Genomic DNA, 16,209 nt, shown 5'->3' with positions numbered 1-16,209 from the left:
GACATCTCTCCTTGCTAGCTCAGCCTGGCCAAGTAACCTGGCCACGATGCCTCAGATAATTCAGAATGAGAATTAAACAAAGATTAAAAAAAAAAAGAAAGAAAGAAAGAAAAAGAAAAAGTTACTTTGGCTTAAATGATCTAAGCAATGTGAAAAAACAACTTTTAAATTTATTTACTTATTGATTTTTTAATTTGGATCATCTAGGACTTAGGCTTTCTTGAATGCCTTCTAGTAATTTCTTTTCTTTTCTTTTTTTTTTTTTTTTTTTCTCCTGCTCTGAGAGATCATTTCTAGCCCATCCTGAGGGCTGTGGTTTTGGTCCCAGTGGCTCTGCCATTGGTCTCCACCATCGTGCTGAGGCATCCACACCTTTGCTTTCATTGTCCCCTCATGGCAGATCTGTGTGAAGCTTTCTTGCTGGTCAGAGTCCCCTTTGCCAGCACTTGGCAAGAAGGGGGCTGTCCTCTGAGGCAACGTTTGGGTTCAGGCACAGTAGTCCCCTGGCTTCCTGCCACCACCACACAAGGCCAGGGACCACTCTGGGTTGAGTGGGTAAGAATGTTCACGGTAGTACTTAGCATCTGGGTTGTAGTTCGCCATCTGGGACAGAAAGGTGAAGCAGAGCAGTCCTGAACAGGAGGGCGCACGTAAGTGGAGACTCAGAATGTGTCAAACACAGCCTCTGAGGGAAGGGGACAGGGAGATATGGGGAGCAAGAACGTTGTCGCTTCTGAGCTTTAGGAAGTCACCAACAATTCCACTGTTGGAGAAATGAGTGCACATAAAGAAGCCTAAACCAGCAAGAGGCAATGAATGCAAATTTCTGAGACTGATAGACAGCTACTGCTAACCTGAAGTCACCAGCCCGGCCCCCCTGTCCTCACAGACTTCGCCTTTCCTGAACTCCTATCACACTTCCCATCTTTATTACATGTTTTTGCATTTATACCGTACTCTGTCTTATGTTGCTTCCCAACTATGGTTTCGTGTATATACATGATCTCTTCCCAACTTGAATATAAACTCTTAGAGAGCAAGGCCATGCCCAACAACTGGCAAAGGGTATGAGTGAAACCAATTTTTAAAACTTGTATATAGAAGTGGGGTGCCTAGGTGGCTCACTCGGTTGAGTGTCTGACTCTTGATTTCTGCTCAGGTCATGATCCTAGGGTTGTGGGATGGATCAAGCCCTGTGTCGGTTTCTCTCTCTCTCTGCCCCTCTCCCCTCCTCTCTCTCTCTAAAGTAAAAATAAATCGGGGGGCCTGGGTGGCTCAGTCGGTTAAGTGTCTGACTCAGGTCATGATCTCGCGGTTGGTGAGTTCAAGCCCCACGCCAGGCTCTGTGCTGACAGCTCAGAGCCTAGAACCTGCTTCAGATTCTGTGTCTCCCTCTCTCTCTGCCCCTCCCCTGCTCATGCTCTGTCTCTCTCTGTCTCTCAATAATAAACAAACATTAAAAAAATGAAAAATGAATAAAATAAAATAAAAATAAAATTTGCATATATAAGAGAATACAATCATGTATTGTGCATGGAAAGAAATTAATAAGTATTGTAAAGAAGCAAACTAGCACTATAAAAAAAGCATTCTTTACCTAATTTCCTGGTCCAGAAACTATTTTTAAAGGATTTTAATAATAACAAATCTTAAACATACACGCAAGTAGAGAAAATAGTTTAACTCCCATACAGCCATCACCCAGAGTCCAGAATTTTCAAATTTTCACCACTCTCATTTCATTCAGTCTCCTTTCTACTGAGAGTAATTTAAAATTTTTAATCACAAATCCCAGTTATATTACTTATCCTTATGTACTTCAGTAAACATCTCTAAAAAATATGGACATTTTCTTACATACATAACCACAATGTTTTCATCAACCTGATTAGCATCAGCTTAAAATTAACAACAATTTCTGGATATTCTCTCAACTTCCTTGCTAGTTACCAAAGAGCAAGAACATCATTTAAAAGAAGGCCTGTTTCTCAGCCCATCACAGAAAGTCATGCTAGGAACTGACAAGAGAAGGCAGCAATTAAAGTCAAGGTCAACTTTTGTTTGGCCATACTAGCCAAGTCTGACAATCATAGTCACAGGCTCAAGTAGGACTGGCTCAGAGTCCAACTTTCTGGAAAAGTGTTGGTGGGCCCCAGACAGCTAATGCTGTGTAGAAATGTGTATATGTGTGTCTAGCACAGGGACCATCTCTGGGGCACGAAGGTGGGAATAGATTTCAAGAGGGGTGTGATGGCATTTAGGAGGGCTATGAATTTAGATGGGAACCTTTAATGGAAATTCAAAATTTCTTTCAACTGTAAATATGGACAACAAACCACAGAAGTATTAGTATCTATGACTTTGTCACCAATAGAAATGAAAATATTTAAAAAATATATTTTAATATTACAATTGTTGTAGATGTCATCAAATTTTGTAAATGCCTATTATTACTTTGAAATGATGTTAATCATTTTCCCAGCCCTAAATCTTGTTATATTCAATAAGAAAGCACACATATTACTATATCGCAAATTTGTTTCGTTTTAATTTTCTATTAGATAACTGCATTTTGATATACTTGATTTCCTTTGTAGTCCAGTGCATTTTATTTAAAAAAAATTTGTTTAATGTTTATTTTATCCTTGAGGGAGAGAGACAGAGTGCAAGTGGGGAAGGGGCAAAGAGAGAGGGAGAGAATCGAAGCAGGATCCAGGCTCAGGGCTATCAGCACAGAGCCCAATTCGGGGCTTGAATTCAGGAACCGCAAGATCAAGACCTGAACTGAAGTCCGATGCTTCCCTGACTAAGCCACCCAGGTGCCCCTCGTGCATTTTATTTTATACGTTTTAAGACAGTTTTCTGGGAAAGAGTCTGCAGGCTTCGCCAGACAGCCAAAGGAATGCATGGCCCAAAGAGAAAGATGAGGACGCCAGAAAGCCTAAGAGCTGGGATGCTGTGAGTGACGTTTAGGGGAGAAAAGGGAATTACCCCTTGCCTAGGTCATCAGTTTTTTGACTCTGAACATAATAACCAAGGATGAGATATCAGCTCCTATAAGGAGCCCGGAAGTCCCTGCAAGAGCCACATGAAAGCCTGTCTCCAAAAGGACATTTCTTCAGTGCTGGCATATGAGTCACAGATTTTGGCCAGCAATTGTGAAAGGATGCTCTAAGTCCTCCAGAGGCAGAGTACTATAAAAGTCTAAAGTATTAATAGAATTCCTCCCACCTCAAGGCTGTGGCTCCGCCCACGGCCTTGCAGGCAACATGAGGGGCATCCTGCCAGGCTGACTTCATGGAGGACCGATGGGGACAGGTCGCAGCTTACAATGCGATGCCAATACCGACTGTCGTGAATGGTGCGAGAAGGAGAGAAAGTGATTTGCCTAAACTCCCTTTTCTGGAAAATGGGAACAATGCCCATTGCCACCTACCTCGCAGAGTTTTAAGTCAATCATTGTGGTGTTATGTTAAATCCTAGGAGTGTCACATTATCATAACATGAAAAACTTACCCAGCTTTGCTAAAGGCAGAGGGTTTTTAAAAATAGCCAGCTATTCCTGGGACCACATAGATCCATATTCTTTATCTGCAAATTCACCAACCTTATTTGCTTCTCACTGGCTTATGACTATTAGCATTATGCAGTGAGTTGCATATAACTGCCTTATACAGTAACCATATCTTGAAATTTCCCAGGCAAGGGAAAAGCTCTTTGGCAGTTGTGTTTGCTTCCTATAGCCATAGGAATTTATCAGCCCTGGAATTTCACATCCACGTGTGGTGTGACTTTTGGCAGGAGTATGTTAACGACCATCAAATGGTAAAAAACGGCTGGCAATCATTCATATTAGCTCCAAACTGGAAATGACCCAAATGTCCACCCATATTGAGTGAATTAAATAATTTTTGGTAGTTGCCTACAAGGGCATACCGCACAGCAGAGAGAACGAATCAACTATTGCTAATTGGCAGTGACATCTATCAATCTCACCAATATAAGGTTGAGGGAAAGATGCCAGACAGGGAAGAATACACACTGAATGGTTTCATTTACAGAGTTTATAAATGTGGGTTTATGACAAAGTGAGCCTGGGGCATTCAAAGTCAGAGCACTGGTTGTCTACGGATGGCAAGTCGTGACTCGAAAACGTGAAGCAATTTCTGGGGAGTTAGCGCTAACTCTGTTTCTTGACATGAGTGCTGGCTACTGGGATGTACTCATTTTGTGAAAATTTACTGAGCTGTATGCTTATAATTTGTGCACGTTTCTGTGTGTATGTTTTATACTTCAACAAAAATTCAGGCTTACATAAAGACATGAGCAGGGCCCCCCAGTTTTTTCCAATGCAGATATGTATTGTGTTCCTCCAGAGCACATACCTTTTTTTAGAGAGTTGGTGATATTTTAAAATAATGTTAAGAGGGGCGCTTGGGGTGGTGGCCCAGTCGGTTAAGCAGCTGACTTTCGGCTCAGGTCGTGATCGCACGGTTCGTGAGTTCAAGCCTCGCGGGCTCTGCGCTGACAGCTCAGAGCCTACAGCCTGCTTCGGATTCTGTGTCTCCCTCACTCCCTGCTCCCCCTCTCAAAAATAAATAAACGTTAAAAAATTTTTAAAAAAGTAATGTTAAGCAATCTGCAATTTTCAATTGGGGCTTTTGATAATATGCAAATCACCAAAAATAATTGCCCATCCACCCCTGAATTGGGTTATCATTCTTTTTATTGACGTATCTGTTCATCTTAAATAATAGATATCATAAAGCCAACTGTGTGTTCTAATGACTTGTTAAAGTGGCCGGATACAAAGTGAGCCATGATGGGGACGGCCTTATCGGAAGCTTCTCCGCAGGAGGCAGGACGGTGGTGTAATTTTGCCCTGGTAAGGCCACCCGGTCAGGTTGATACACTGCATCCAGTGTAGCGCATGCAGCAGGAAGAAGGGGAACTTCTATGTGGTCAGCGCAGAGAGGGCCTTTTTCCTAACTGGTGGACCTAAATGGGTACTATTTCAGAAAGAGGATGGGACAGGGATACAGCTTGCTTCTGTCCCCCACAGGGCCCTTTTCTCTGCTCATCACTGTTGATGTAGGGCACTGTCCCTCCCTCCTCCAGTTACCTACCTTTTTTTCCCCCCCTGTTTTTACACAGGAAGCCTTTGGGAACCATCTCTTTTCTTTTACGTCTCTCTTTTGTTCCGCCCCACGCTCCAGAGCAGAGCTAAGGGTTACACTGTTCACTTTGTAGAGATAAAAGGTGGGAGTCCTATTTAGGAGCCACTGAAAGCCGGTCCCTAGGGTTGATGTCTAGGAGGAATTTCATAAATCCTTGTTCAAAAAAGGAACTACAGATTCCTGGTATTTCTTTTGGCCCCTCTTCATTTTTGTCTTTCCCTTATTCTGGGCTATTCTGATTATCAGTGAGGTACAGTGGAAAGCGAGCGGGTATCAGAGTTGGACAGACCTGATGCCGGAATCCTGCCCTTTTCTCGTCACTTTTTTAACCCTGGGCAAGTTGTTTATCTTCAGTTTCATTTTCCTCAACTGTAAAATTGGAATGATACTATCTTCTTGCAAGGGTCTGGGGAAGATTATATAAATAAAAGGTATGTGATTCCTAACAGTGTTTGCACATAGCATTGCACATTTATTCATTTTTTCATTCATGCGTTTGATAAACAGAACCATGGGGAGAGATGCATTTGTAATCAACAAATATAAAAATGCCTTTTTCGTTATGGGTTTATAATACAAATATATGATCGGTTATCTATCTATCTATTCATCATCTTTTAGCTGTCCAGGCATCCATTCTTTTATCTTTACATGTATGTGATTGTTCTATCTGTATCTGTTGTGATAATATCAAGTACTATACGTGTTTGCTAATATTATTAATGATAATATTATAACTCTGTACATACAGAAAAATGTCTGTATAACTATATACATTGAGATGTTTACATTACAATTATTTCAGGGGCATAAGATATGAAGTGGGTTTTTCAGTTTCTTCTTTCAACTTTTTTATGTTGTTTGAAATCTTTAGCAGCGGCTAACATTTTCAAAAAAAATTAAAATACTAGAAATGTTATGAACTAAAAAATTTGAAAATTTAGAGAAAATGGAAAACATATTACATGTCAAAACTGAAATAAGAAATAGGGAACTTGAATAGACTAATAAGTTTTAAAGAAATTAAGTGACAATTGATAACTTCTCCCTCTTAAAACACTATAGGCCCAAATGGTTTTTCAGGTGAGTTCTATCAAAGCCTTGAGGAACAATACATTTTTATCTGCATTGTAAGTTATTCCAGAAGAGACAAAACCAAATGCTGCAAGCTATTTCATAAACTTGGTATAAATGAGATGAACACAGTATAAACAAAGAAAGAAAACTATATACCTTTTTCTCTTATGCAACTAGATGAAAAATCTTCTGAAATATCAGCTATTTGATTCCAACAGTATGTTTTAAAATAATACAGCTTGATTAATTAATGGTTAGTCATTAGGGATTCTGCCAACATAATTCAGAACATTAATAGATTAAAATTTTAAAACTCATGATGATTTCATTTGATGCAGAAAAAGCATTCAACAAATTCTTTACTTATTTATGATAAAAACTCTTAGCAAACTAAGAGTAGAAAAGGATTTCTTTAATTCCCTTAAATGGATGATGGTTATATTCCAAAACCATTTTTACTTAATGGAAAAAATTTAAGTCCATTCCTGCTAAGACTGGAACAAGAGAAATATTGTCAAAAACCACTATATATTACAACCAACACTATAATGTTGGAAATCCTGGCCAGCCCTGAATAAAAGAAAGAAATAAAGGAATTGGAAAGAAAGAAACAAAATTATCAGTTTTTTCAGGTGCTATACTTACCTACTGAAAAGAACCAGTAGAATCAACAGGTAAATTATAAGAACTTGATGGGTATGTGATGAAATTATGAGAGCATTTCCAACAGCAAACAGCTAGAAAATGTTATTTTAAAAAGGCAAGATACCGTTCACATATCAACAACTGAGAAATGTTGGGTAATTAACGTAACCAAGATTATACAAGTCCTCTTTGAGAAAACGTAAGAGTTCTAATAAAGGACATAGAAAAACAAAAACAAGAACAAAAACAAGTGAATGAGTAGCATTCCTTGTTCTTGACCCGAAGGACTTAAAATTGTAAAGATATCAACTCTCCCCATATTTGTTGTAGTTGCAACAAAATTCCATGGATCTTTGAGATCCATGATAAATTTATTTTAAAATGCATCTGATGTTGAGGCAGTGAAGGACTTTTTAAACAAAAGCTTCCAAAAAACATGGGATAAAGTTGATTAGAGAGTACATCAAAGTTAAGGATTTATGTTATGCAAAGGGAACATGGATAATGTTAGAAACACACTTCAAAATGGGAGAAGAGCCTTTACAATGTGTCAACTGGATGAGAGATTCCCATCTAGAATATAGAACATAAATCAAATAAGAAATCTAATAAACAAATCAACAGGAAAAAGACAGTGACCTCAATAGAAAAATGGGCAAAGTTTGTCAACAGGCAACTTACAGAGAGATACACTCAGAAAGCTAACACATCATAAATAACTCAGCAAACTGACATAACAATGAGCTATAATTTTATACCCACTTGACTGAAAAGGTTTCAAAAGCCGAACTACACTCTGTGTGAGCTGGATATGGACCTAGGTCCTGCTGGTGAGAGTAAGGACCAACACAGTGATTGGAAAGCACAATCTGTACTACTCAAGCAAAGTAAGAACGCCCATGTCCTATGAGCTGGCAAGATTGAGAGGAGGGTAAGGAAATGGGAGTAGAGAAAACAACAAAGATTCTGGCTTAATTGACTGGGTAGATTCAGGTGACATTACCCAAGGTACGGAATGAAGAAGGAGGAAGAGCTGGTCTGGGGGTAAAGATGATGTTTTCCAATTTGGATCTGTTAAGAATTATGAACTCAGGGGGCGCCTGGGTGGTGCAGTCGGTTAAGCGTCCGACTTCAGCCAGGTCACGATCTCGCGGTCCGTGAGTTCGAGCCCCGCGTCAGGCTCTGGGCTGATGGCTCAGAGCCTGGAGCCTGTTTCTGGTTCTGTGTCTCCCTCTCTCTCTGACCCTCCCCCGTTCATGCTCTGTCTCTCTCTGTCCCCAAAATAAATAAACGTTGAAAAAAAAAAAAAAAGAATTATGAACTCAGGGGATGCCTGATGAGAATAGTAGACACTCCATCGATATTAACTTCTCTCCAATCAGGTAAGTTCCCTTTTTCTTTTCTCTTTAGGAAAGACTGAATTTTATTTTGTAATTTTCTCCAACTTAAATGCTATTAGTTTTTTGTCGATAAGGACCAACGTTTCTACTCCCACCTTCTCAAAAATAAAAGAATGAATAGATGACACTGATTTTGGAGATCATCAAAACTTTTAAGCTATTGTTAGGAACTGAGTGGGAAGATATCCCTACTTTTTTCCGAGTCACCGAATGTCAACATTCTTGGGCATATATTTTTTTATGTTTATTTATTTATTTTGGGGGGGGGGGGATGGGCAGAGGGTGGGAAAGAGAGAATCCTAAGCAGGCTCCACATCCAGTGCAGAGCCCAATGCCGGCCTCAGTCTCACAGACCATGAGATCATGACTTGAACCAAAATCAAGAGTCAGCCACTCAACCCACTGAGCCACCCAGGCATCTCTTGGGCATATTTTTTTAAGTGAGGTAAAGAATGGTTAAAAGACATCATGTCAGACTGAAAAGCTCATGTGTTTTGGTGCCAGAAAACCTGAATTTAAATACCAGTTCTCCACTAGAGAGCCAAGCAACTTGGGGGAAGATATTTAGCCTTTCAATAAATGTAACTAATAAAAATTACCTTTTTGTAATGTTATTAGGGTTAAATAAAATCATATAAATCAAGTGTCAGACACATAATAAATGTGTCATAAAGGCTATTATTATTAATTATTATTTTTTCTATACCATTGTAGACCCTTATCTTCAATAATTCTAAATTTCACAGAACAGTCTACATCAACACTGTCCGATAGGAGTACAAGGCAAGCCATATAGGATGTTTAAAATTTTTAGTAGCCATACTGAGAAAGTAAAAAGAAACAGGCCAAATTGGTATTAATAATACACTGTAGCCCAATATATGCAAAATACAATTTCAACATGTAACCAGTATGAATGTTATTAATAAGATATTGTACATTTTTGTTTTTGTATTGTTTTCAATATCTGGTGTGTACTTTATACATGAAACATAACCTCAGTTCTGATGAGCCACACCTCAAGTGCTTAAAAATCACATGTGACTAGTGGTTACTTCATTAAATGGGTCTACATCCAATGTTTAAATCCTGCATTATTTAAACATTCTCTTAAAAATCAACAAGTTCCTCTGTATGGTTCTCAGATAGTAAGAGTTTGTCTAACAAACAGCATGGCATTTCTCCCCCACCTCAGCCATTAGAAATGGAGATTCTTTGGAACACTCATTAGGTAGTTTGAACTTCTGGCAAGAGGGAGTGCCTGGGTGGCTCAGTTGGTTAAGAGTCTGACTTTGGCTCAGGTCATGATCTCACAGTTCATGAGTCAGAGCCCTGCGTCGGGCTCTGTGCTGCCAGCTCAGAGCCTGGAACCTGCTTTGGATTCTGTCTCCCTCTCTCCCTGCCCCTCCCCCGCTCACATTCTGTCTCTCTCAAAAATAAATAAACGTTAAAAAAAAGTTTATAGAACTTCTGGCAAGTGGTCTTTGCAAATCTCCCCCCTTTCCCTCCTGGCGGCTACATGGCCTTGGAAGGATCTCTTGAACCAGCCCACAGAGCAGTTTTGGCTGCACTTTGAGGGGCTGAGGATTTTCTGACTCTTCTCCTCAAGGTTCAGAATATTAATTCTAAAAGAGATCTTATTCCCTCCCAGACCTAGGAAGATCCAAACCACAGTAGCCATTAAACCAATGGGAAGGAGGGAGGCAAAGTTTTCCATGTGGGGCTCGCTCACGTTCCAGTGCAATCAAGCAGACCATTTGTTCTGTTTGGAATTAGTTTGGAATGAGACAGAGAGGAAAGAAATACATATTACATAAACTTACGGGAACCACAAACTGGATAAGACAAGTATTAACAATACTTGAAACATGAAAATGTATGAAATTATTACCTTTCCCTGCAGTATCTAATGGAATGCCCTGCTTTGGGTGAGAGAGTGACCAGGTGACTTCTCTCAGATCCATTTTAAGTCTATTATTCTCTTGTTTTTGAAATAATTATGTCGAGAACTTTTTTTTTTTAACTTGTGGTAAAAACACATAACATGAAGTTTCCTTTCTTAACCACTTTGAAGCGTACTGTTCAGTAGCGTTAAGTATATTCGCATTATTATGAAACAAATCTCCAGAATTTTCTTGTGTTGTAAATACAAAACTCTGTCCACATTCAGTGAGAACGCCCTTCCCCGCCTCCCACCCCCCAGCCAACAGACAACCACCACTCTACTTTCTGTTTCTAGGAGTTAGCCTGCTCCGGATACCTCATAAAAATGGAATCAAAAACTGTCTTCTTCTGACTGGCTTATTTCACTCAGCGGAATGTCCTCAAGGTTCATGCACACTGTGGCAACATTCTTTTTAAGTTTAGTTTTCCAGATTTATCATTTTAAACAATGCATTTGACTTGATTCACCAAACTTTTACCAGGCAACCACTATCTGCTACCTGCTCTATTTTCATGTTTAGTGGCTTGAAAACTGGAATATTCCGACTCAAGTTAATGTAGCCATGGTTGGGACTTCCTTGAGACTTACTCCAGGAAGCTCCGAACAACAGGCCAGGGGATACATTGCATTGTGTCCAATTTAAATTCCATCCATGCTCCTCAGCCAGGTGCTTCATTACTGCGTGTTTTCTCACTCCCCTAGGGGCTGATTCAGGTCCACGGATTATGGAGAACATAGGTAAAAGTAAGCACAGAATATGCGTGTGGCCTTGAATGAGGTGGAGATCCTTTCGTAAACTCATTATTTCATTCTCAGTGATTTGGGTGGCTCACCGGCGATAGGCTGGCCAACAGCAAAGAATCTCACATCACCAGACTCTGTCCCCATCCTCTGTCTTTCCCATTCCCAACACTTGATATCTCCAGAGCAGCAGGGAATGCAATCCTGCCATGTGCAGCTTAGCTCAAAGAGAAAAGGCACAGAGTTCCAATTTGTGATTCCCAGCCTGAAAGGGACCAATAAACTGTTGTTCTGATAAACAACACTTGAGCTTTTTTTTTTTTTTTTTTTTTTTTTTTTTTTTTTTTTTTAACGAAGGCATTAAACTGACCTTCTTTTGAAAGGGGCTAGACAGGGTAAACAGGAGAGGTCTTGTTTTCTCTTCGTCCTGGAAAAATAACATTTCTCCCTTTCCAGCTCAGTACAGTTGACTGAATTGGAAAGGAATCTATTTTCTCTGGAAAGATTTATTTGCCCAACAGTCATGTTTTTGTATATGTGTGTGTGTTGGCAAGAGGCGATAGATTTTCAGAACAAGGGTCGTCTTGTTCACAGTTTAAAGGGGCCCAGAAGTTGACTAAGGAACTGAACATTAGGGAAAGCTTTTGCAGCCTTCATTAATGCTATATACAGACTCCCAGTACATCTCCGGTGGGCCTGGGAGATGGGGCAGTGACTCTGTGGTGCCACCAAACTCATCTGAGAGCAGGTAGAAACATTTCTCCTTCCTTCACCTCAATCTCAAGACATGTGACAGCCAGAGTCTGTAAGAAAGCATCTGCGTTTCTAGTTGTTTCCAACAAAGGTAAACAATATTTGAATAAAGCCATGTGGAAAAGTTAAGCACAGAATTTCCTCCTTTCCTCACAACCAGACTTCTTTCTCCTACCTGAGGACACAATATCGCATAAAGTAACATTGTGTACTTGGGGATATATTTTTTTGAGAACATTTCTCTGGAGGTGGATGGCCTATTTCTTGTCAACTCAAAAAAAAAGTTGAATATATGTATATACCCTGACACCAGAGATGCACTGTACTTGAAGCTGGTGGCTCCTTCCCCTGGTTTTGTTTGTTTCTTTCTTTCCAAGTCACCGTTTGCAGCACTCAACTGACATCTCAGCTAGATTTTGCACAAGTGACTTTTCACCCAGCTGGTCTTTGCCTTGCCAGGTGCGGCTGGCCAACATAAAGAAAGAAAACGTGTTTTTCCTTTTAGCAGGAACGTTAAAACTTTTCCCACATTTTCCATCACCCGGTGTCTGTTTTCAAGGAAGCACAGATCAGCAGAATCCAGAGGAGTCTGAGATTGCTCCTTCATAGGGGTTGGCTCTGAGCCTTTTCGTGCATTTAATTTAGCAGAAGTCCACATCGTGAAATGAGGGCAAAATGTAATTTTTCTTTGATGGCAAAATGGTTTCCATGAGGAGAAACTGGCTGACGGCACTGAGTCCCGTGTTGCTGGAAGCCTTCACAGCAGCTACTCACCTTTGTCTTGCACCCAAACTCCCCCAGAGGCTGGCTGCACTCACGGGGCTGAACGGCTTTCCCCTCAGCAAGTGCATACCTTCTTGAGGCATTTTTAACTGTCACCAATAGATTTCCATTGTGTGCCAAAGTCCATGTACCTGGCAGAATTGGCAATCTCATCAATTCCTAGCGTGTTCTTTATTCGCCTGGTTGAAAGGTAGTTGGGACTGAATCTGAGCTAAATGGGTTTTGTACTTGTTTTCAAGCAGCCCAGCACAGCGACTCCCAAAGAATCAGCATGCTTCTCCGGGAAAGACACCAGAAGTTTTCCAGGGTAGGGTCCAGCTTTTCTTCTTAATCTCTTCTCCAGATATCTACCCCACGCTTGGTGTTAAATAAATATTAATTGGAAATGCTGACCACAAGGTAGCAGAAATGGAAGAGAGGAGAGAAATATGTCAGCTCGCTGCAGGTTAGCAAAGGATAAAACAGGGTTGATCATCCAGGAGAGCTGGACCTGATTCTTCATCTCTTATTCTTGTAGGCCTCACAGCCAAGAGAAGTTTCCAGGCCTCTCTCTGCCACAATCCCTTCTCTGATTCGCCTCCAGTGATGCCCTCTCTACTCTGCCCATTCGTCGTCCATCAGCACCCTTCCTTCCCCACCCCAAGGTGCTGAGAACCTCCAGGGTAAGTGCCTCCCCTGTCTCTCATCCTCTCTTTCCCTCCCGCCACTGGCCTTGGGATGGGAGTGGGGGGAAGGGGGGATTAGAAGCAGGAAATCTCTTGGATGGGGTATCATGTAGCTAGTTGAATCTTGCCCCCAGGGTTTCCAAATGTAGGACAAGAGGTAGCTGCCTGGAGTGGTAAGAAGGAGATTTAGGGATGTTAACACTTGCCACCTAATTGTCAAGGTGGGCTGTTCACAGAGATGTGTTCTTCCCTTGAGTTGTGGACAACAGGGAGAAAATGTAAACGAATAGGGAGAAAATGCACTATCTCAGCAGCTGGCTTCAGAATTTCTCCTATCTTGATGAACCAGCCTGATGTGAAGAGTTGAGCAGGAAGGTTAGGCCCCAGGAAAGTTATGGAAGGAAAAAATAGAACGAAGAGAGGACTATACAAAACAATGAAACTGTAATACTTTTTGCTAGTGAGGATGGGGGTAGAGTGTTGAGCTACCAGGTAGTAGATCTCAGTTGATGGAAAAAATGTTTATGTCATATCATTTTTAACTGTTTTATTTGTTTGCACTGGTATGATGTAAACTCCTCTATTTAAGTAAAGGGCATAAAGTACATATGAATTACAATAAAGTACATGTAAAGGCTCTGTGTGTGTGTGTGTGTGTGTGTGTGTGTGTGTGAAAATCGAGGGATCCTTCTGGATTTTCTACATTCAGGTCCACATGTTAGAGAAAGCCCACAGCGGACAACGAGATGATACACATATTGAAACACAGAGTCAATATGTCAATGGGAGGAACTGGAATCTGATTAGCAATATCGAAAGGCATACCTTCCTTATGCATCCAGAATCCAAGAAGCAGAAGGTTTGCGAGCTCCTTCAGGTGGCAATGAAAAGCAATTCATTTAATACTCAAAAGACAGATTTTGTTTTTCTCTGATGCCTTGGTTAAATGAAGAGCCCATTTAGTAAAGTAGGGAGACAGGGCTGGGCAGCCATTTACTGACTTGATTTGGGTCTAGCAGTATTACCTGGGAAAAGACACGAATGGAAAGAAAATGTAAACTTCTATCAGCACTTTGACCCTACTGAAAGAGATTGCCTTCTTTCACAAAAATATATGGATCGAAGGTATATGGAATCATCCAAAAATGTTGTCATGAACTTAAATTTGACAAAAGCCATACAACATATGAATCCAACCTCTGGAACCAGTTACCTGGACTTGAAGCCCCTTTACTTGTAAGTGACCATATCCAAATTTCTTAACCTCCTTACGCCTCAGTTTCCTCTTCTCTAAACTGAGGATAGTCATAGCCCCTAGCTCATAAGGTCCTTGAGAAGATGAAGTGAGTTTGGGTGCAGAAAGCACTTAGAATAGTTCTGGCACATTCAAAACGTGCCAGAATAATAATTCAGAAGTGAACTAGAAAATTCATGTACATAGTTCAATCCTCCCAACAATTAATTGTCATAACAAAGGGACAATATCTTCTCAGCTGAAGACATAAGACCAAGGAAAACAAGTAAATTTTCTAAGGTCACACAACTGGTTAGAAGCAGATGCCTTTGTGGGTCACTCATTTCGTAAATTTATTCAGCAAAAATTGTAACTATTGATTACAGCTCACACAGGGAATAGCGCAATATCTTATATGGCATTTAACTAGAAATGGAAATCCAAACAGGAAATAGCTATGTTAAGCGCACTTTAAATGGGAAAGTGTGAAATATAGTGAAATTCTTACAGTTAATCTCTGAGCGGAAACCACACAGGATAAGCAGTGTGGCTGAGCTAGCAGGGTCAGCAGAAGTCTATATTCTCAATTTCTGGTCTTCAGTTGCTTGAATTTTTTAAAACAATAGTGAGAGGATAATTAGCAAATATTTCACATGCTGAATACATTTGTATTAGCTGAAAGAAAAATAATTTTTCTCCTTAAAGTTATGCCTATAGTAAAAGTTCCTTTTCCTCTTGGTAAGCAATTTGGGCAAGCCTGGCTTACTGGCAGCTTTCACATCCCCCTCGTGACTTACAGCCTGATATTGATCTGGGTTCTGGGGGTGGCTGGGAGGCAGGACAGAATCCTTCTTCATGGAGCACCTCCTACTGCCAGTGTCAACCTGATACCTGACAGCCACCGTCCCTTCCCATCCCGCCTCCCATCTTCGGAGGGTGGTGCTCTCGTCTTCTTTTTAGAGGTGAGGAAACCGAGGCACAGAAAGGTTAGGCAACTGACTCATTTTCTCGCAGCTACTAAGTGGGGACACCAGGCTTCAAACCAAGGATGGACCCCACAGTCCATGCTTCTGTTATTCATAATTTGCCCCTGTTAGTTAAAGACGGATCCACATTAAATTAAATTCCAGGCCAGGCTGCTTTTGTAAAACTCAACTGATGCATGTACATGTGTGTAAAAAAATGGAAGTTCAGGTACTTGCAAGTAATTGCTAGATGGACAAACAGAACACGGAGAGCCCTTAGATCTGAACGAACAGCTGACAAAGGCCTACGATTAGGTCAGATTGTTTCTCACGTGTTTACTCAACAATCTTTGACTCTTTTCAAAGAAATTCACAGGCTCTAATCTCTTAAACCAGTGGTTCTCTTACTTTTCACACGTGAAAAGGCATGGCACGTGCACATTGCAACGCATCTCCAAAGGAACAATTCTGCATGTTCCTCTCTTTTTTATCCTTTCTCTTTTTCTGTGCTGCTCCTTTCTGTGCTCCGTTTCCATCAATAGAACTAATTTACTCAAAGTTGTCCAGACTCAGGACCTCAGGGCCATTACAGTGCCAGCCTCATGCTCCATGATTTCTCTCAGACCTGGTCTCTCTTCTCCATCCATAGTGACTTCCGAACTATCATCTGTCAACTTGGTTCCCTGCCTCTTTTCTCTTTTTCCTATAATCTTTTATTTTCACTTCTGCCAGATGAGTCTCCCCAAATACAGTTTATTTTTATTTTTATTTTTTCCAAATACAGTTTAAATACTATCATTTTATTGTAACAGAACCTTAAAAAA

At 40.6% G+C, this 16,209-nt stretch overlaps 1 long non-coding RNA gene across 3 annotated transcripts in view; it reads left to right on the top strand.

Annotated features, from left to right (window-relative positions):
• The window catches only part of LOC147584754 (uncharacterized), a 29,063-nt gene that overhangs the window by 1,077 nt on the left and 11,777 nt on the right, over window positions 1–16,209 (top strand). For all 3 annotated transcript variants that reach the window (XR_015253002.1, XR_015252998.1, XR_015252999.1), the window contains exon 2: window positions 13,039–13,183. This is a non-coding gene — a long non-coding RNA (uncharacterized LOC147584754). The remainder of the gene's footprint in view (window positions 1–13,038; window positions 13,184–16,209) is intronic.

The sequence above is a fragment of the Puma concolor genome, chromosome A1 (assembly GCF_028749965.1).
Source record: "Puma concolor isolate L17-30 chromosome A1, mPumCon1.1.hap2, whole genome shotgun sequence".
NCBI classification, from domain to species: domain Eukaryota; kingdom Metazoa; phylum Chordata; class Mammalia; order Carnivora; family Felidae; genus Puma; species Puma concolor.
This window is presented reverse-complemented; position numbering and strand designations above follow the sequence as displayed.